Here is a 23252-nt window from a genome sequence, read left to right as displayed (position 1 = left end):
CCGTAAATACGTCACTGGGGGTAGTTGCTCAGTAATATTCGTGGATATATAAAGATAATATTCATAACTTACTGTTATATATATTATGATAACTGTTACAAAAATTTGTGTATGCTCATCTCATATTTTTATCGTGTATATCAAAAATACTGTACGTACATTTTAACTTTTTACAGGCCCAGTTGAGATTGATTTTCATTATTTTTACCCTTCTAATCCCTTTCGTTAAAGATGATATCATCCAACAAATTCACAAGCGAAAACATTTCCTGTATGGTTTTTGGATTCGTCTTTGTCCATGGATCAAAATTAGAATAAAAATTTGATAGTTTTTTCCATCGAAAATGTAAATTTTTTTGGAAAATATATCAATGACAATAGTGCTATAATAAATGCAATTTCTGTTTTTGAAATTATCACTGAATTTATATATTGACGAACAGCACTAAACCAACACCATTCTCGATTTATATGTATAAACAAACCTTTTTCCCCCGCCCTCGGCAAATTTTGCAAAATTTCAACTATAGTTGGCAATCTTGCAATCATTTGGCATTGCTTTTTGGTGACAATCAGTAATATACCGAATTTTCCGTATTTCCGATCCTGAGAGGAATTTCCCGGATTTTTTGAATTTTCCCTTGCTTTGTATCATAAACACTAGCTTCATACAGAACTTCATGTTTCTAGGGCTGCTAGAAGTGCCTGGGATTTTTGATGATCATGAGCCAGTCAGTCAGTGACAAAATAACGAAATTTTGAGTTCAAATTTCTCGTAAACTGCAGATGATAGAAATATGAGAGAAATTCAGAAATTTAATTTAGTTCGTGAATATGATAATTTTCAGATTCCTGAGCAACTCCAGTACGGAGATATGAGGGTCTCAAAAGTACCTAAATTGCTTCCAGAAAAGAATGTTACGGCCGTGCTGGTTTTGCTCGACTTAGTCTAATGATATTGCATTCTATGAAACTGAAATTTTTCTTGGAAAGAAAATGACGTAAATAAATCTTACGTATAAGGTCGTGTTGTGTTGTTGCTGTTTTTTTTCACGATTTGGTATGTATAACTTAATAATTATGTGTTTCTTGTTTGCAGAATGCAACATTGCCCTATCAAGAACATGCCCATGTGTGTCTCATGAAAACATTTTCTTTGAAAGGAAATATTTTCATTGTAACATAAAACCAATCCTCTATATTTTTGGTTTCTTTCATATCTGGAAATAGGTAATAATTAGTATGTTAACAATTGGAAAAAGGGTATTCAAAGGATGGCTCTCGCGAGCCAAATGTGGCCCTCGGAGCTGTTTGCCGACGATTTTAAGAAAAGGGTGGAAAGCATTGAAAGACGATTATGTTAAAACAGTGTTTCTCAATTTTTCTGAAACCAGTTAAATGTCTGAAACAATATGACGAACCACTTGTGTCCCGTATTACGGGACATATTTTTTTTATACATTAATGCCGTTTCTCAACGATAACTGCTTCTTTTAATTTTCAATAATTACTAAAGTCGTAATACACAGTGTTTTCGAAAAAGTACAAATTAGATCATGATAATTATGGTAAAAATTATAAATATTCATCTCAAATATTTGTCAGGTTTAACAATTATTTTCGTAATTTTTCAGAAATTTTAGTGACAATCGGTGATTATGCCTTTTGGCAATGTTTTTTTTTTTTTTGATGACATATATCTGGTGATATCCCGTATTTTATGAATTATCATTTAAGATCCAATTTAGCATATTTTTCTCAATGAAATATCGTTATTGAATATGATCATTTGAATATTTTTTCGTGAAATTCTGTTTTGCTTAACTGCGATTTGCATCAGCTCTTTATTTCCACAAAATTCAGTAATTTTATCAGTAATTAGCAAATCGCATCTAAAACATCGCGATAAATTGCACTTTTCTGCATAATTTAGTGATATCCTGTATTTAAGATCGCAATTCCTGCATTCGCCTCGATAATGTTCGTTGAACCTAGGTATGAAGGTATAATTTTATTTGAACCCATATGCATATTACTAATATCAATTACAACGGGTGAATGATTTTATCAAGTGTGGCGGCGGACCACAGGTTGAGAAACGGTTAGAGAAATTATTCGATTGAACCCACGGGGTCACCGATAGTTACACTACGGTATCGCCCGAGTTGCGCAATGGTAACATGCTCGCCTTCCCCTATGAAGGTTACCGTCAAGGTCCGCGGGTTCGTATCCAGGCATAGAACGCCGGAAGCAAGTTCTTTACCTACCGAACCTTATGCGATCACTGATGGAACGAGTCTTCATTTCCCACCCACCTCCATCGGTTGGAAATTGCCGTATGGCGATATATGACTGGAGAGTTGTGTGTTAAAGTAGTTACACTGCAGTATATTCGGAGTTGTGAGATGTTTTCAAGATTCACCAGAGCAAAACGCGGAACATTTGATACATTATTTGAGACTTCTAGACAAGTTAGGTGACCCCAGTAAAAAAAAGTTTTTGGGGCCACTAACACTTCTCGTATATTTCTGGATGGAAAAAAAAATTCTACATCCAAAAAGACATATCTAGTTGAAGAATTTTCAGACACACTGAAAAAATGATAACTTGGAAATCAATGAAAGAAATAATTTTGGAATTAGTGATAGAAATTATTTCATAATTATTAAAAAATATTTACATGATTACCGAAACAGTTTCAAGATTTATTGAAAGAAATAATTTCTAGACAGATTGAGGAGATAATTTAAGAATTTTCGAAATAAGTAATAATTAAAAGAAGTAATTAATTAATAAGTAATAATTAAAAGAAGTAATTAATTAATAAGTAATAATTAAAAGAAGTAATTAATTAATAAGTAATAATTAGAAGAAGTAATTGATTAATAAGTAATAATTAAAAGAAGTAATTGATTAATAAGTAATAATTAAAAGAAGTAATTGTATATAATAATTAAAACAAGTAATTATTAAAAAACTTTTACAGAATTGGTGAAAGGATTTCAGAATGTAATAGACCGCAGTTTTCGCGGGAACATTCTTCCCGCTGAAAGGTTGCAGACCCACTCAATAGAAACCATCGTTTCTTTGTGCGTGAGCCTAAATTTTGTTTAATCAGTGTATTCTACAAATATACAAACAGGCATGTCTGCTACATAACCACAGAATTTTCGAGATCCTCGTTTTTGATATCCTTTTCCACTTGGGATACATGCCTAAATTCGGGAACAACTAAATGTGTATCGTTCATAATGGTTCGAGTTAGATATTAATTTTTGAATAAAAAGAATTCGATTTCAATTTAAGGCCTTTTTATACATAAAGCGATATTTCCAGCGCGAACATCTAAAAGATCTTTTGCCAATGGGATAGTTACTGCCATCTATTGGCGTGATTTCGCACGACGCAAACACGTCTGGTTCACATTTCTGCTGATAGATGGCAAAAATGGAGAACATTTTTTTTTTTCTGTTCATAGTACAGTGGAACTTCGGTTAACGAGCAAAACATTTCGAACAAATTATGACTCGATTAACGAGTGATGAATTCCATTACGAGGAAAAAAATTTTGCACTTTATTTATTTTCATGTTATCATAAATGAGCAGGTGGTTGGTGGTTTTTCGCTTTCTTTCGCACACGCACTGTGAATTGTGAGTAATATTCTTCCCTGCAGTCTCCGGTCAGCGTGCCTCACTCGAAAAATTAAAACACGTGCGAGCGTGACTGTTTGCGATATGAAAAAGATGGAGCATTATTGTAACCACATATATGTGAGCTAAAAGGTTTTTTTTCCTCTAACTCTGCTTGTGGAAAAAACTGTTTGCTGATTGCATTATTGAACGTGACTTGAAGGGGCTAGCTCAGGAACAGGAGCCATCATTTGTCAAAGAGACTGTGCCCTTGGTGAAGACCATGGGAATGGAGGTGCATGGGGATGCCATTCAAGTACTAGTGGAAGAATATGACCATGAGTTGACCGTAGATGAAATGATGTATTTCATTTGCTCGAAACAGCAAGAGTTTATGGACGGTATCTCGTGTGAGGAAGAGAAAAGTTAGGAAACCCTTTATAGTCCCTGTTAGTTATCCCTCTGTTAGGAAGTCCCTTTCTCTCCCTCACTTCAAAGGAGAGAGATGTTTATGTGGAAATCTGTGCAAAATTTTGTAGAAAAAAAGTCATCCAAATAAAGCTGTAGCAAAGCGACAAGTGTCATTGAATAGGTTCTTTTAAATTCAATGATAATCCTCCTCTGTCTCGTCGTTCAGAATAGGTTAATTTGTAAACATTTTTGTATTGTATGTTTATTTGTGACGTTATTGAATTATTTCATTGCTATAATACCCTGGCTTACGGGTTTCTTCAATTACTAGGAGGATTGAAAAAGTGACAAATCATTATAAAGGAATAAACTATTATACATATACATACTGGCAGCATTAAACAAGTGACAAACCATTGTACAGGCATATATCATGTCTGAAACGAATTGTTAGGGTACGGTAAAGTAAAGTAGGTAACCAAAGTCAACGTTCCGAAAGTGATTGTTGAAACCCAGAAACCATTGTTGCCCGACAGTTAATGGCCTATTTCGGGCATTTGCCCAGCACTGACGAACTTTTAAAGTAGCCTATCGTTCAAGTGGTGGTCCTGTTTGGTATATATGCGAAATTTGGCGATGATCGGTCTGAAATTGTAGATTTGTATAGAGAATACACACAGACAGACAGGCAGAAAATCGATTTTGTATCTATATAGATAAAATTATTGTGTTATATATATTGCATTTCATGCCTTCTGGGGTTATTGTAAATAAATATTGTAAATATTATTTATTACATTATTATTATATTCTATTATTGATTGAATGCCATTTTTATTAGTTTTGCGTGAATGAATAATTGTGGAAAGAATTTTTTTTTAGCGACACCTCACTTAAACGGATATCAATGGTTACGACACGCAATATGCGATTGAGCGGGGTTATTCGATTGTGAGGTAAGTCCTGCTCTAAGAAGTAATTTACAAAAAATCCCATGTTTTTAAGTTCAATATTTAAAAAGATATTCGATTTTCAAATTTTCAGCATTTATCGACATCGATTGAAGGTGTGGTTCACAAACTGCGAAAATGTAAATGGAACTCCAAGTTTAGAACATTGAATTATTGTGATTAAAAATATAAAATAGTTTCGCACTTTTTAATAATTTTAATAATAAAACTTTTCCTGTCAAGTTGTATGTCAATAAAACGACCTTTTCATTTCCGTTTCTCACATAACCGGTGGTTTGAAGTTTGAGCTGTCAACGTTTCCTGCCTTTTGTTTGGACGAGAGATTTGCAACGGATGATTTTTACATAATTATTTCACTTCTTGGTCCGAATAATCACTTTTAATGACTTTGTCCGATAAAAGTGGAAAGCGTTCGACACGGTGAGGGTTTAAAAGCATTTTTGTTTTTCGAAAAAAACACACAATAAAAATAATCTAAATTAAATAAGAGAACCTATATATTTTTTTAATTTAATTCTATTCGTGTCCAGTTCCTAAAAATGAAAAATTTTGAGTCAATTAAAACTTGCCAACGCAGCGATAAATTGTCAAACATACTAATTTTTTCATCTTTCATATCTTGCTAAATATTGCATTTTGAAAAATGGAACTTTTTGTCAAGGATTTTACGGAGCGAAATTCATATTATATCTCAATTATTGGAAGTTTTATCACACACGGCCTACATATAAATTATTTTTCTCTTATGCCCGCGGGAAATTTAAGACATTTTGGTAACCCTCTGTTATTTGAAAAAACAAAAAAAAACTTGTAATTAAAAGTATGTTTCTAAAGTTGACAGTTGTGGTAGAGATAAGCGCCCGAAGGACGTGGTGATAAGATACGCGTCAGCCACCGTGAAGGTTGTTGTCACGGTCCCAGGTTCAAACCCGAGGGAGGATATAGATAAGATATTCTCCCTAACGAGCTTGAGGCGATCACCGATGGATGGTGCCTTCATTTCCAACCCAACTCAATAATGATAGTGAATTGCAACATAGCGATAAGACCACAGAAGGTATTTGGAGAAGTAGAGGCCTCCACACACACTTCTTCAAAAACAGTTGTAGAGATATCCGCTGTGCAAACAAATGTATGTATAAATATTAAAATTGGGAAACAAAATTAAATGACTTGATTATAGAATTTCTGTAATTCAATTTAAAAAAAAACACGGTACATTGAATTATCTAATAGTAAATTAGAAATTAATCTAATAGATTCTAAGGAATTTTTAATTTGAAAGTGCTACTATACGCACATGTAATAAATGTAATTATTGCTGTCTAGGGTTTTAGCTGTTATCAAAAAATTCAGTTTATTCGTATTTGATATTTCTGGAGGTACACGAATTATTTAATCTCATCCGATTTCAAATATATTTCGGGAGATTGCGATGAATTTCAGACCGCTTCAAAAATATTCAATTTCATATATATATATATATATATATATATATATATATATATATATATATATATATATATATATAGTAGGATAAAACTACAAGAGAAATGAAGATAACAAATGAAGAGGTAGTGAAAAAAAGTATCTTTTGAATGACAACGAATGATGACGACCCAGTGCAGAGATTCTATTTCACTATCATAAATTTCAATTTTTCTTCCGTTTCCTTAAAATAATTCTTTTTTTGTATATATATATTCACAAATTAAATCTATATATATAAAATTGATTTTCTGTCTGTCTGTCTGTCTGTGTATGTTCTCTATACAAATCTACAATTTTAGATCGATCGTCCCCAAATTTTGCACATATACCAAATGGGACCCGACTTGAACGATAGGCTACTTTAAAATTTCGTCAGAGCAGGGCAAAAAACTGTCGGGCAACAATGGTTTTTGGGCCTCAACAATCACTTTCCGAATGTTTACTTTGGTTACCGTGGTTCCCTAGCAATGCGTTTAAGACGTGTATATGCCTTCACAATGGTTTGTCATTTCTTCAATGCTGTACGTATATGTATTATAGTTTATTCCTTTATAATGGTTTGTTACTTTTTTCAATCCTCCCAATAATAAGAGCTTTTTGAATAGACGCCATCATCAGCATCACTTTGAGGGTAAGGCAAAGGGTGATCCCCATAGAAATCAGTGTTAAAATTGCCGATTTTAATATAGAAACGTCAAAATTTGGTGGGGTTTTCCGCCCCATCGATAATTTTAGAAATTGTATTGAATTCTCGATTTTTTAAATATTGAGTTCACTTAGAGATATACGAAGCCTAGGAGATTAAATATGAAGTAATTATCCGGACATATACTTTTAAGTTGGATATTCATGCAGTAACATTGATTTCATCATTTTATTTACATCTTCTCAATCATGAAAATTAATGTCCGTATTGTCTTTTCATGCATAATTCACTGCTTTTCACTGCATAAATTCATATAGTTTAGGATGTTTTAAAATTACTTTTGGGCCCGTACAAAGTACATCGAAAAAATTCCACAGCTTTAATTAAGCATTTTAGTGAGCTGAAACAGGCAGATAAATAACTTGAAGTTCAGGGATCAAAATACATAGTGCGCCTTGAAAAAGTAAAACAAAGTTTTCATTTCTAAGTTTCTTTAAATCTATATTTGTTTATTTCACGAACTCGCCATATTGGTTAACTTGGACACGGTTTGCATGGCCCTCAAAGAAAGAGGGAGATATCACGTAATCCAAAAAGCCTCATTGAAGAAAATCCGGGCAGCGCCGGGTATCATAGCTAGTAAAATACATGGATTGAAAACTCATAGAACTAGGTTTTTGAAAAGTAGCGCAAAGAATTATTGTTCATTCATACAAGATTCAATAAATTCGTATTGATCTAATCAACTTAACTCAGCAATTTTTGTGTGCTAATATCAAATCAAGTTGAATCATGGATGTCTTCACAAAAAGTTTCTCAGCTTCAACATAAACTTATAATAGACTCACATTTATTACACTAATACAGTATCCTCAGATAATCAAAGCAGTAGCTATCGGAATTGCCCTAAACTAATATGGAGGTCTAGATTCATAGATATGTGTGCAGAAGGACTCAAACTAATTCATGAAACTATGACTGGAGAACTGGAGAAACCGCGAGACACCCAGGCTCTGTCGCAAGAAGCAACGTAAGCTCCTCGCCCCCCCCCCCCGATCCCTCTGCTAATTTATAAAAACGACACTAATGGGAATAAAACCTTCCTGGAACAAAATATCTTGAAACCATAAATAATCGAATGATACGAGGATCCTCACTGAGTGATAGCCTCTTCATGATATTTATGCCAATTTGAAAACATTGATGTGCTAAGGAGATAACTTTAATAGCAATTAATAGAAAAAACTTTAAATTTTTTGTCGCCCTTTTGCGATATGAAAGTAGAATCGATCCAGTAAATTATAGTTATACGGTAAAAGGGAGAGACCATGCTCTCACCATTTATAACATAATCAAAAGTCATAAAATAAGAAAAATGATGGTGATATTTTGTGATGATCAATGTAAATAATGTTAGAAATATATTGTAATAAAGAGATAAGATATTGATGTGAAATATACATGTACCACCACCTACAGTATTGTGTATGGTGATGAATATGTACATATTAACATAATACTATAACACTAGTATTATGTTAACACGTAATAGAGGGGGTGAATGTTTAAAGAGGTGAGAGTTACTTGATACAGTGAATTGATGCGTTAATCGCATATTAATTCATATTCACTAAAATAATACACACGTGCATCCTCACTTTCGAATTTTGTGCTGCAAATTTAAGGGGTGCCGCGATCCCTGAAGTCGATTTTTTAAAAATGATTTAAAAAACATTTCATATAATTGCATATCAAATGCAAAAATTTTCTATGTATTGATTTATTTGTTCTTTTAAAATAAGAGAAGTAATAAATTGTAGTGTAAATATATTTGCACAAGGAAAAACACTACGAACTTGAATAATTGCAGTTTTTGAGCACATCTGTAAGAATTAAAAGTACTAATGCACCAAAAATTCTGAAATTTTGCAGAAATATTCACTCGACATGACCTAGTAAAATAGACATTAGATTTTACAATAGTGAACGATGGGAGTTACTTTTAAAAAATGCTGAATTCAGGTTTTTGAAATTTAATTTTTTTTTCAGACTTTAAAACTTCATAAAATTCTAACTAATGGTCAGATATCCAACTTCGAGGTTCATTTTGCGAACGCATGTTGAATAAACATTTCTCCAAAATCAGAAATTTCGGTGTTTCTATTTTTTTTTTTTTTAAATCTTACGGATGATCTCAAAAATTACAGTCTGAGAAAATCGCGTTCAAAGCATCTTTACTTGCATACATATAGATTCTCATTTGGAATAGCAAATTAACCAATTGACAAGACATTATCGAATTTCATCTGTAATTTTGAAAGAATTATTTTTTAGTCATTTTTAAAAAATTGACTTCAGCGGTCGTAACACCCTTAATTTAATGTTTTGAGCTTGGAACATCGATATTCATTCATAGAATCCGGGAATTTATTAAAAATGCCATAGAAGCCTTTTTTGCTTATGTTCGATTTTTTTTTTTTTTTTTTTTTTGTGAAAACGCCTTTTTTTTTTTTTTTTTTTTTTTTTTGAATATCTGCTTCCGTAAATGTGATAGTTCGAATCATACATATTTTCTACACTGAGGACATCAAAATAATTTTACTTTTAAAAATCGTCAACCCTTAGTATCACTTTTTATCGGCATCCCCCCCCCCTCCGGCTCAATTTAAGCGCAAATAGGCGTAAGTGCCTGGAAAAGCATGAATGAACGCCAGGGGCTATGCCACCGGACTTATCCCATTGCCGAGATCTCTTCCATCCCAGCTTCGTGGCAGGGTCTGGAACAAAGTGAGTGCACCTAACAGTCTGAGTGTGTAGCTAGTGTTGTGCTTGATATTTCAGTGCTGCCATCTATACTTCAAATTGTGAGTGAAGTGTAATGATTGTATATTTGTTACGTTATGGGCCTGTTGATCTCTATGGCGAGACTTTTTAACGGGGAGATCGGCTCGCATTCGCGCCTTGAAGTTGGAAACCACAGAAAGCCAACTTCAGCCGACCACCACTGTGGCGCCGGTGGGGCTCGAACCCGGATCCTCGCGATGCGAGTCCGTCACTATGACCACTCGACCACCAAAGCGGCGCCTGGAAAAGCAGGAAAATTTGTGTTAGACATAGAGATGACAAAGACTTTTCATTTCTGCTATTCATAGCTTTCAGATAGCAATCAGCATACCGTTGAATTCGCATCAAGATTGTAAGGGTTCTGGATGAAAGCAACCCATGCATAAGAAAAGCTGAGAATAGAGAAGTTTGTTTCCCCACACGCTTCACATTGTAAGTCTTTCTCACTTTTCCTACACAGCATTGTAGATGAATAGCTGACCAATAACCAATTGGCTCAGTGTTTCCCAATCTTTTTAGACCATGCCCCACCAAAGCATAACAGAAATCCAGATGTTCCCACCCCCATAATTTTTTTGGGGGTAAAGAAGAAACTTCATAGTTTAACAAGGTTTTTTTTTATGTGGAACCATTAGTTTTTGCTTTGCCTCCTCTTATTTTAACGCAAGTGGTCTTTGCCCACTCCCCATTTCTGTCTACTTTTACTTAGTCAAAAGCAGTGGTTCTCTCGCTCTCTCTCGCACAGGGGGTCCACGGACCTTATCTTACTGGCAAAAATGTTTCGTCGGACACAAAGCATTAAGAACTCTTAATCAAATCTCTTCCACTGAAAAAGAAAAAAAAAGAAATCATCAAGAAATTGTTTAAAAATTTTAACTGATATAAAAAATGAAAAATCGGAAGGTTTCGAGTCTTCATAGAGAAACTCAAATTGTCCCTCCTTAAAAATCACATTGCCCCACTTTGGGAAACAGGGCATTAGACCCAATAGTCCATAAGAAGACGTCATGGCTCCAACAGGGTGAGGTGGGAGCTGACAGGGCTCTAATCCTGGAACCAATGTTATCTTGATTTTATTTTTTTACACCAAAATAAATGTCCTGCAAACAAATATGGCAAAATATTTCGATATCCAGAATTTGAGAGATCTTTTTTCAAATCGATGCAAACCGATCGAATGCAAAGTTCAATATTAGAAAATGTTTTAGAAAAATATGTCATTATTATGAATTTTTTTTTAATGAATGGAAAGTTTTTTTTCGTTTTATATAATTATTCTTCAATTTCAATTAACATCATTCTACATGTCAGCTGGTTACATATTATGTACTCAATTAACTCGAGCTTCAACCTAACCTTGAAGGGCCATGAAAAGCTTTTGCTTGCCATAATACGTAATATCAAACTTGCTCATAGTGCAGATGCAGTTATTATAATCTATTATTGAAACAGTATATTTAATGAATGCAACAAATTTTTTCCCATTAAATATAACGTCATTTTCAGTGCCTATTTTAGGAATTTTTAGTGCAATTTCTGCCTGCCTAGCTTGATGTATTTCAGTGCCTATTGATGCCAATTTTAGTTCTATTTTTCCTGCCTATTTTGACCAATTTTAGTACCTAAAGTTTCGGACTATATTCATTTATGTGGGGGTCGGCTGTGACACACATACGAAACCAAATTACAGCCAAATTCTTGATTTCACGATACAGATCAATGACTATGTCCTGAAGCCTTATCTCGCACAGGGACACACTAATTATACAGAGCACGCCTGTGTACTCTGTTGCTATTGTTAATGACTCACACTTCCCCATCTGTCTACCAATTCTTTCCAGCTAATATGATCAACGTTGTTCATACATTCAACAGTACCATAACACATTTCCCCCATTCGTATATCTCAAAATGTTGCACATCCACAAAACTCTCAAAAAACAAATCCAAAAATTCTGTACATCAGAAACATCTAATCGTTTCATTTATCTCATCATTAATGAAATTCCAAGGAACATACTTATCCACACATACAATCTCATTAGCAACATCTCCAGTTTAGAACTAATTAAATTAGAGGAAATTACTTAAAGAGGTCTATTCATTAAACCAAACAAAAAAATTCGCATTAGTTCCAATTTCATAGTAATTGAATCAAATAATTGAAAGAAATTGTTTACTGTACGAACAGTTCGGTATTTGTAACAATTCGCAGAGATAAAAAAGCTGAGTAAATACATGAAAACGGACATGAGAAAAAAAATGACAGAACCGGAACCAATTCCGGTAAGTGAGGAGGAAAAGAGGGGAAACATGTTTGATTCCGTGAAAAGAACATGAAATGTCCTCTTGACACACATAACCTGAAAAATAGAAACCGAAACCATTAAAATAACAGTACCGTATCGTGTTTATCTCATGTTTTGATATACAGCTCTTCAACTGCGAATGAAATAAAATGTAATTTCCTTCACTCAGTGCATTTCTTCTTCTTTTTACATGGAATTCAATGAGATTTTGAACTCTGACATTTATGTTCTTTATCAAAGAACCATCATGCGACTTCTAATGTGGGAAATCCAAGGTATGTAACACGCATGTAAAAAAAAAAAATACACAGTAAACGTCATTCACAATAGCTTTATCTAAAAGCTTTTGACAAAACCATATTTGTTCGCTTTAACTTACGAAATATTGGATTATGAATAAATCTTTTTATTACTTTGACATTCTTTTTTGAAAGGCATTTTCCTTTCATAAAGTATTTTTCATGATAATTTGTTTTCTTTTCCTAGATTCTTACTTATCCCTGTTGTTTTGAAAATGTCATTGATGTAATGCATGTTGTGTTTGAACTGACTTGTTTCCGAGATGACTTGTATCGACTGTCATCGTGAGGTTTTGAAGATGTATAAAGCGTTTGTTTTTTTTATTTTAATCAGAGAAACTAAAAACGTCATGTCGACGAAAAATTCTCGAAGATAACGGTGTTTTGATAGTGATAGATGATACTATTTCTTGACTGAAAAAAAGAGAAAAAGCTAACTATAATAATTCTGTGGTGTTTGGTCAGAACATGATAACTCCAAAATCACATTTTTCAGATATAACATTTTCATTGTCATTTAAAAATCAGAAATAAATCATACGCACAAATGCAAATAAAAATATCATACGTCAGAATGTTGTTTAGCCGTACGCACGTATTTGTGCATTTATCTCACTTCTAATTAGTTATAATTAACAAGACCTACTACTAGATCAAAAAGACATTTTTTGGAGATATCATGTTCTGACCAAACGCCACAGAATTAACGATTTTATAATAAACTACAAGCTTCAGATTCTCAGCTATGTGTCTCGAAAGGATGACATTATATTGCCCGAGAGATATTAGGGTGTAAAATGCTACACATTTTTCGTAAAAAATACAGTACTTGATATTTACCTTCCAAAATTTTCAAAAACATCGCTTAGTTTTTAGTTCATTGCACATTCAGGGCTCTTTAATATACAGTAGGAAAGTTTGATAGAGATATTTCGAAAATGCTAGATATACAAAGTTTTTCGTGAAGTGAGAAAGCGCAAAAAAAAAACCCCTTCAGAAAACGCATTCAAAGATTTCATTTTCAGACATATAGCATTAAATTCTTTCACTTGATTCTAGATATTGAAGGATGAAAATGAAAAAGTTTTGAATTTTAGAATAACTGCGCGTTCAAATAGGAGCCATAAACGTGATTTAAAATTTTTGTGTGAAATCCTTCATTTGAAGGCAGGCAGTCACTTTAATGAAAATGGCCTATTCGGTGCGTCCGTGAATCACAGCTTGACACCATGAAACCATGTATGAATCATGATTATCGAATTGCAGAGGTTATCGGTCTTTTCCCTAGTAGTGAGCGCTGGCTATTTCAATCATTTAAAAACGTGGCAACTCTGACACATGCTCAGACTTCATTTAAATGTCTATTCAGGAACATTGACTGGGCAATTTAATTATGAGTTTATTGCTGGAATACTCTGAATAAATATGAACTATGACAGACGGTTCGAACATTTTTGAGTTTTTCGGTGAGCAGCGCATTGCTCGAGAAGAGATTAAATAACAGGCCAGGTTTTCGAGAACATCGTAAATTCAGAGAGAGAGAGAGAGAGAGAGAGAGAGAGAGAGAGAGAGGGATTCACGGATGATATAGTCATTTTGGCGGATTCTCCTATTAACTGAAAAAATAAAAATTAATATTTTAGAACTTTCTAACATTATTTTCATTTGAATGTAAATGCAAATAAAACAAAAATCATTTTCTGCAGATGTGCTGGCAAATTGAAAATGGATGAGAGATGGTCGAATCGAAACAATTTTTTGAAAGATGATGCCAAATTGTTAGTATCTCGGAGTTGCTTTTGCCTACTACCTCGTTTGTTCTTGCAAAAAAGGTTTTCATAGCAAACGAAAAAAAAATTGTCATTCGCAAATTCTGCCGATTTCGGTAAATACGAGGATAAAATGTTTCTTAACCCTTTAAGTGGCAATGACGAAATATCTCGCCTCTGTAAAAATCCCTTATTTTAGTATTGACAAGCCCAGATATGTTGAAAAAATGATTTCTCAATCGAAAACTCTTTCCCTATACCACCTGCTGAGAATTGGAAGAAAGCTTGCTTAATTAAAAAAGATATGACATTTTTTGAATGGGTTTAGTGATTTCTAATAGCAGCTTGAATTATTAATTGCTGAGAAGTTTTTCAGAGCCCTGATACTCTATATCTTCTGTTATGGTTTCCCAATATGGGCTAGTAAATTTTTAGATTATTTAAAAAATCTATTTCATATGTTTGTAAGAAAAGTTCTTATATACCCCATATAATGTACCTGGTTACGTTACATCATTAGATTGGAACTGGGTCAGCCAGAAGTCCCATTCTTGTTAAAGAAATTAGTTTTAAAACTTTATCCTCACATCCTAGCAATGAATAATGCTAGAATCACAAAAATATGCTTGTTAGAACTTGAATGTAAAGCTACGAATAATATCAATATTCAAAACATGGCTTTTCGAGGTTTGAAAAACGTTTGATGTATCTGGATTTAGTTTTCTCAATTTAGATTAACATCCTACATAAATCAATAAACACATTCCCTCAATGATAAACGCTTTGATCACACAATACATTCAGCTCGACACATGACATGTGCTCTGCTATGGATCATTATTCTGTAAAGCAATAAAATATTCTTTTGGTATTGAGGATTGTCCAATAAATAAGTGCCAAATTTATTTTAAAACTGTTTAAATTCACTTGCATTTTGGCAGCCCTACAGTCAGATTGAACCTAAATCAAAGTATTTGTATTAACCCATTAAAACATTGGAGTAATTTTAATTTTAATCAACTTGAAACGTTGAAACGTATATTTTTAAATTATTCAACCTATGCATCATATTGAAGGCGATACTTCAATAAAAATATGAATTGAAACAAAAAATACTTTGACGTTGAACATTGAACAATGTCGACATAAAACATTTTTTTACGAGATGTTCGCTATTTGCAATCCTTGTATGAAGATAACTGAATTTGAATTCAGGGCCATATAACAAGAGCTGTGTCATTAGGCTCTGGAGCAACACCTTCTGGAGATAGAGTTTCCAAGCTCATCTATAGCGTCACGAAGACTACCTAGCAAATTTGCTAAATTTGCCACATTTTGTACCACAGCGTCCTATTTCGTTTCTTCATATTTTGGCGTAGAATCTTCCTGGTTGGCTCACAAATACCGCATAGTGATTGGATGTGGGGCATAGAAATTACCAATTTTGAGCCCGATCATTTCGTGTTCACACATACTAGCACGAGCAGGGAATTCCACCCCCCCTCCCCCCCCCGAATATTCCGAGGGAAAATGGACTACTTGCTGACGTGACGAGCAGCGTGCGGAGGCCTTCTATATTTTGGAGAAGCTATCTGGATTCGGCACCACATGGTGGCACGCGTGACGTCATTCCTCTTTCAGAACCGAATGCGCCCATTTTGTTACCTTGTTGTTCACGGTTGTTTGCACAATGGCTGTACTCATTTTAATAAATTCTTTCCGAAATTATCTTTTCAATTATTCTCATTAGTATCTGTTTACTTATTGGCTTGCTTCGTTTAGCCCTTTAAACATTTGAAATAAGAAGTTTCGCATTTGCTTATGAGGGAACTTCCACTTAGAATATTTATCTCGGATCCATTTCAATTGAATCACGTACATTAACTTTTATTGGGTTCATTGAAAGCCAACTCGAGACACATAATTTCAATCGTCTTCTGAACTTTCTAATAATTTTCAATTACCTATTTGTTATAATTTGAATTAGATGTAGCTTTTAAAATCCTTGGACTTATTACCAATACAACTGCAACATAAAAACATTGGAAGCAAAAAAAAACATCTTAATATAAAATGTTTGAAGTCATTATTATTATTATTTTGAATACTAATATCAAAACACATTAAAAATTACTTTTTTTATATTTTATTTTACTTTATTACCTATTTCTTTGCTTCTTTTCATCTCTTTCAAATGCGCGTTTATCCCAATTCAAACTATTAATTATGATTAAAGTCCTAATCCTAGAATAAATGTGGATCAGGGAACTCTTTCGCGCGAATCATCTCTCTCTTTGAGCTCTTTAATAACAACTTTTCTATGGTTGAATGACTAACGCTCACCATGGAGAGATTTGAAATCTCTTTCGAAGCTATAAAGCGTTCTTCTCCATTTCTCCGACGAACTCTATTTACCCACCAAAGGATAAAGTATTATTTATCCAAGAGAAATTCATCCAAAAATTGTTATTGCAGGTTGCATATTATCACTGGTTCACACACAAGAGAATCGCAAAAAAATATTATAAATCCCCCCTCTCCCTACCCACGCGCATATCAGTGGTTCTAAAACAGCACCATGAACGAAAAACTATACAGGGTGTCCTGTAAGTACTATCATGCCTTTTATTTCATGGACCGTCCGTCGTAGAGGTATGATTGCAGTTTAAAAAATGCTCAATAGGTTTTCAAAAATTACCCTATACCAGTATTGAAAGTGAAAATACAACGTAACAAAATAAAAAAAAATCTAAATTTTCATACGGTCCCTCTGTGCAATAACTTTCAATTAGAAAAATGTTGCCCTGTCTCTGCTGAAGCCAACAATAAAAATTTATGTTTCCAAGTTCATTATTCGCAGAGATATTCGAATTCGAAAAGCGGAGGAAATTTGGGAATGACTAGAAAAACGGTTTTTCCGCATTTAATGCTGTTCTTTCCCAACTGTCATCCATTTTTCGAATTCGAATACCTCAGCGAATATTGCCATTTACAAACGTGTGATTTTTCTCAGTTGGGATCAGGAGAGACAGCAAAGCAACTCTCTAATGGGTTCTTGGGCGCACGGGGACGGTATGAAAATTCAATTTTTATATTTGAATAACTATACAACCCCTTGTAACATGAATGACGAATCTGACTCATATCACGTCATTTGTATACTTCTTCTAACTGGAAATATGCTCTTGGGATCAACGGTTCGCCAGTAAAATGTCATGCACCCTGTTACCTATGCACCCTGTATATATGTGTTTATGTGAATGTATAAATACAGGTTGCATAGCAAAATTACCTGGTGAAACGTAGTTCCAAGGGGCATGCTTCCAATTTACAAAAGTATCAAAGTAACGTGTAGACCTCAGATAAGGCATTTGCATATTGTAGGAGGTTATACAGTTTATAGAAACAAAAAATTAAGTCCTTATACAGACACCCTGTGCTCTAAAACCCAATAAGAAAGTTGTTTTTCTGTCTCTCCTGAGGCCAACAAAAAATTGCACGTTTCTTAAGCCCCGTTCACATGTGCAACAGAACATCCCGCGAAGTTCCTGGTAACGGAGATTTTCGCTACAAACCATTCACATGACGTTTAGTTTATGCCGTTAATCCCCACTCTTCTTTCCGGAAGTCGTCACTGATTACGTGGGTTTAACGGAAGTGGTTGATTCAAGATGGCTGACGAAGGAGCTTACAGCAGTTTTCACGGTGAAAAGGATTATGGGAGAGAGAAGGTCGGTGTCGACCGCCAATCCACCTCAAGAAAGATGGGATTTTTTGATGAGCTTCTCTCCCATCTTTTTTTCCCTCAACGACGGGGAAAAAGTTGTCATGCCGGAAATTATCACAAAAGTGACCCCAATCTTACACACGTGAACGGGGCTTTAGTGTAAATTTCGCTGAAATGTTTGAATTTAAAAATCGGTGAGAGAGAGAAAGTTGGGAAAGAATAGGATAAACGTGGAGAATAACTAACGGTAAATGATTTTTCTTTCCTTACATTTATCCTATTCTTCCCCACCTTCTCTCCAATTTGTGAATTCAAATATTTCAGCGAATATTGCACTTAGGCAGAAACGTGGAATTTTTGTTTTGGCCTCAGGAGAGACAGGGCAACAACTTCCTTATTGGGGTTTCGAGCACAGGTTTTCCATTTTTTTTTCTCATTTTAATAGCTGTACAACACACCTTGCAATAAGAATCACGTTTCTGAGGTTGACTTATTGTTTGGATACTTTTTCCAATTCGAGGCATACCTCTAGGATCAACGGTTCACATGTAATTTGCGGTGCAAAGTGTTAGCTATGTACCCCGTACATGTACTCTTGTATATATATTACTTGTTCCAGACTCTGCCCCGAAGCTGGGCTGGAAGAGATCTCGGCAACGGGGTAAGTCCAGTGGCAAAGCTTTGGCATTCATTCATTCATTTGCATATATGTTACTGCCGAAGCCCGAAATTGGCCAGTTGGAGAATTGGCCAATTTCTTTGTAAATTGCGTCGGGCAATGTCCGTCAGCTCGCGAATTCACCGGAGCTCCCTGGCCAATGTCCGTAAACTTGGCGTATTTTTTTTGTGATAATTATGTCCACGTTAGTTATCGCAATCCATCAAACCGCAGTCACGATGTGATAATCACTTTTTCTCTCCGAACTTTTGCAGAAAATATTATAAGTCTATATTAATGATTTTTCTCTCAAAAATTTCACTTTTCTTTTTCTCTTCTCATATGGAGCTAATCCAATATAGCTGCTATATTTCTACATATAGCCATGTATCACACGTTGACGATGAAAAAGAGTGGATTTGGCTTCTACCGGACCGTTTTACATCAGCACGTCGGACTTTTTTGCCAGACATCTCCTACTACATCGTGAATTGGCTTTCCAAATCCTGAATCGCTTGTGAAAATTCGGCTTTGGCAAAAACTCTCTTCCAATTCGCGAATTGGCTACAATTCGGGCTTTGGCAGTAATATATGCATAATTTTATTATTATTATTTACTTTTGTTTGCATATCTTTTTGTCATCAAGAAGAATTCGATTTTAGTGTTAGCACTAATATGAATGTATAGGGCTTGGACAAAATAATATGACCACCTGTGAAATGAGACAAAATCTTTATTAATAGGCTGTTGGCCCTCCTTTTTCATTAATTACAGCTTGTATCCGTCGTGGGATGGACAAATACAAGTCATGCACAACAGTCGCAGGGATACGTAGCTACTCCTCCTGCAAAAAGTTCACTAATTCAGAACGTGTCTTTGGAGGTGGAAACCTAATGCACATTTTGACCTACAAAATACCTCACAAAGGTGCAATTATATTAAGATAAGGGCACCGAGCGGGCCATACGAGGTGTTGCAGTTCATGATGGTGTTCACCAAGTCAGTCTCTGACAATTCCAGCAGTGTAAACGGACGAATTATCTTCTTGGAACACAGGTCGAGAATCAAGGAACAAATGTTGCACTATTGGATGAAGATGGTCGGCCAGAATACTGACATAAACAACTGCATCAATCCGCCCATCCAAGACAATAAGTAGGCCGAGACAACGGTGAGAGACATCGCACCCCACAGCGTCACTGATGCCCCTCCATGCATAACAGTAGGAAGGAGACAATCAACGTCATAGGTTTGTGCAGGCGTTCTCCAAACGTAAACACGTCCGTTAGTCTGGAATAATGTGAACGACGATTCGTCTAACCAGATGACATTCTCCCATTGTTGCTGTGTCCAATTCTTATGTTCGTGATACCATGTGTTCGTCGTTTCAAGGCATTGCATGGTGTCACCAATGGTTTTGGAATAGCCGCTCTACCGTGTATGTTTGCTGCATGCAGTTCACGGCTGATAGTTTTTGTCGATACACCTTCCTGTAGATGTGTGTTCATCTCAAATGTTATCTGGGATGCTGTTATCACGTGCTTTTTGACCACACACACACACAATCCGCTTCAAAATCCTTCTGGGTCTATCAGCCATCTTCGACTTTCGGCCACTGTTATGCTTGGCAGATGATGTCTTTCCCTGTTTGCTATAGCCTGTCATTACCATCGACACGATACTCCTCCCGACACCAGCAAGGGTGGCCGTTTTCATTATTGTGGCCCCGGCAAGACGGGCTCCAACAATCATGCCTCTTTCGAAATCTGTGAGGTCAGCCATAACGAAGTTTTAACGCCCCAATAAATAACGCATCCGAACGCTATCACTGCTACGACTAGACCAGTGATTCCCAACGTGGGCGTAACGCCCCCTGGGGGGGCGATGGAATGTTCCAGGGGGGTGGTAGAAGCTACGGATTTAACATAGGATCCTATGGGGTAGATTGCGTTGGAGGGCAATGGGAGAAAAAAATTTCTAAAGAAGGGGGCGATGGGACAAAAAAGGTTGGGAAACTATGGACTAGACTGATATGTGCACATTCTCGCCCGCTAGGTGGCACTCTTTCACACTAGAGGGCGGGCGTATATACGACAGGGTCCCTCAAGTGTTTTTTGCACAGGTGTTCACATTATTTTGTCAAACCCCTGTATGTTATTGTTGTTGACTTATTACAACGTTGTAATGAGGTATGCTTAAGCAATTAAAATATCTATCAACATCTATCCGCACTACTGACAGTTTATCGGGAATAATGGTTATCGTCGTTATTAAACGTAAATTTTTTCTCAACGTTCCAGCAACGGTAGTTGTTGCCATTTCCCGCCTTGGGGAAAAAAAACGTTGAAAAATAAAGGAACTCATAACGTCAACGCCCCACCCCCTCACCTCTAGAAACTCTCCATCTGCTAATAGCTCGAATATTGGATATTCTTGTCTAAAGCAAGCGATATGATAAACCAAATAGTTTCCCGTACGATCCCAAACAACAGTTTCCAGGAATTAGGATCCTCCTCAGCATGACATGTTGACACATTCCAGTATTCATACGGCTCGAGGAACGAACATCCATCATTTGATTAATTTATGGTCGGAACTCTAAACAGTCGGCTCTCTTTGGCTAATAAAAGACGCCGTAATTATATATTTGAAGTTCAGAAATCGGACAGAGTTGATCATTCAGTCGTTTAGAAAATTAATCAAGACTTTGACATCAAACGGCTTTCGAAAGCTTTGAGTGTCCTCACAATTCGTAGCAATCACTCAAGCGCCATACACACGTGTATACAGATATAATATAAGTACTACGTTAAACATCATATGTTCAATAATATGCACTCACTGTAGACATCAAAAGATATTTACGCTTGAAAATTACATTGAAATTATAGTTCAGATACAATTAGAAAATGTAGTATAGATATCTCTGACACACACACACATAACTGTACTGATTACGAGTTTTATGATAGTTTTAGAATATTATAAATTGGGATTCTAAAACATGATTCAAAATGATGTCAAATATAATACTAGAGCCGATGCATTCCAGATCGTGCACAGAAAATTCATCGATGGAAAATTCACCGATAACAATTTACCAACAACAATTCACTGCCATGGCAATTAACCAAAAGGAAAATTCATCGACAATAATTCACCAAAAGGATAATTCACGAACAACAATTCACCAAAAGGATAATTCACGAACAACAATTCATCGCCATGTAATTCACAAAAACAAAAATTCGCCGACAACAATTTACCGACATGAAATTCCCCAAAAGGAAAATTGCCCCGCAACAATTCACGAAAAGGAAAATTGCCCCGCAACAATTCACCACCATGCAATTCACCAAAAGGAAAAATCACCCACAACAATTCATTGACAAAGTAAAATAGTGAGTTTTATGGATGATCAGGTGATCAAATGATCGAGTGAGTGAGCGAATGAGCAAGTGAATAAGCAGGTGAGCGAGTGAGTTCTCGTATGGTCACTCACTCGGTAACTCGGCCACCCACTTTGTCATTTATACTGTGACTCATTCACTTTATCATTCGTACGGTCACTCACCCACTCATTCTGTCACTCACGTGGTTGCTCACTCACCCACTCACTCATGTGGTTGCTCACTCACCCACTCACTCATGTGGTTGCTCACTCACCCACTCACTCATGTGGTTGCTCACTCACCTATTCATTCGGATAAGTGAGCTGATTCGCCTATTCATTCGGATAAGTGAGCTCACTTTATGTGATTACTCACTCGCTCACTCATACTATCACTCACTCACTAGCTTATTCCCCAAGTCATTCGGTCACTTACTTGCTCACACATTCACTCAATAAGTGAATCACGCTCTCACTGGTAACGAACTGTTGTCGGTGAATTTTCCCAGTGGATATTTTTCCGCCGGTGAAATTGTCGATGAGTTTTCCGTAAATCTCATTCCGGATACTTCAATAAAATCTTACTATTTTATGAATTGAACTCTTTTTTACATACGCATACATAACGATACCGATTCGGATTAAAAAATCTGTGGTATTCCTGAATGTTTATTTTACAAAAATATGTTCATATTTCTGTACCAGTATCAATTTTTTTATCCCTGGATTTCAGTGTTTAGAGTTTGTTCCCAATCGATTCCGATCTATTTCCAATTTAAAGCTAATATATATTTCTCCCAACATTCGGTGTCGGTATATTGTTATCGTATGTATATCATGGGATAATCGGACACGAACTCCAACCGCCTCCAAACATTGTTGTCATGCTAACCTATTCCCTTTGTAACTTGGTAATAGGTTTCCCAGAGCTGTTGGTATAATACGGATAGGTGTATTGTTACCGACAAGGAACTCGGGATCCCGAGTTTTTGATTTGGATAGGGGAAGCCGCATTTAAAATTACAATGAGAAGATACCAAGGTGGTTTCTTTTTACCGTCTCAACGTGTAAGAATTAAAAACCAAATTATTTTAACCCAAGATT

General features: G+C 35.4%; 1 protein-coding gene across 1 annotated transcript in view; it reads right to left on the bottom strand.

The window, feature by feature from the left end:
- The window catches only part of LOC149087588 (uncharacterized), a 350097-nt gene that overhangs the window by 61694 nt on the left and 265151 nt on the right, over positions 1–23252 (bottom strand). The gene's annotated exons all lie outside the window — the stretch shown is intronic.

This window comes from Pholcus phalangioides, unplaced genomic scaffold, assembly GCF_987345545.1.
Source record: "Pholcus phalangioides strain wild (caught in Gottingen) unplaced genomic scaffold, Ppha-v1.0 ptg000004l_1, whole genome shotgun sequence".
Taxonomy (NCBI): domain Eukaryota; kingdom Metazoa; phylum Arthropoda; class Arachnida; order Araneae; family Pholcidae; genus Pholcus; species Pholcus phalangioides.
The sequence above is the reverse complement of the archived record's forward strand: the minus strand, read 5'-3'. Positions and strand labels throughout refer to the sequence as shown.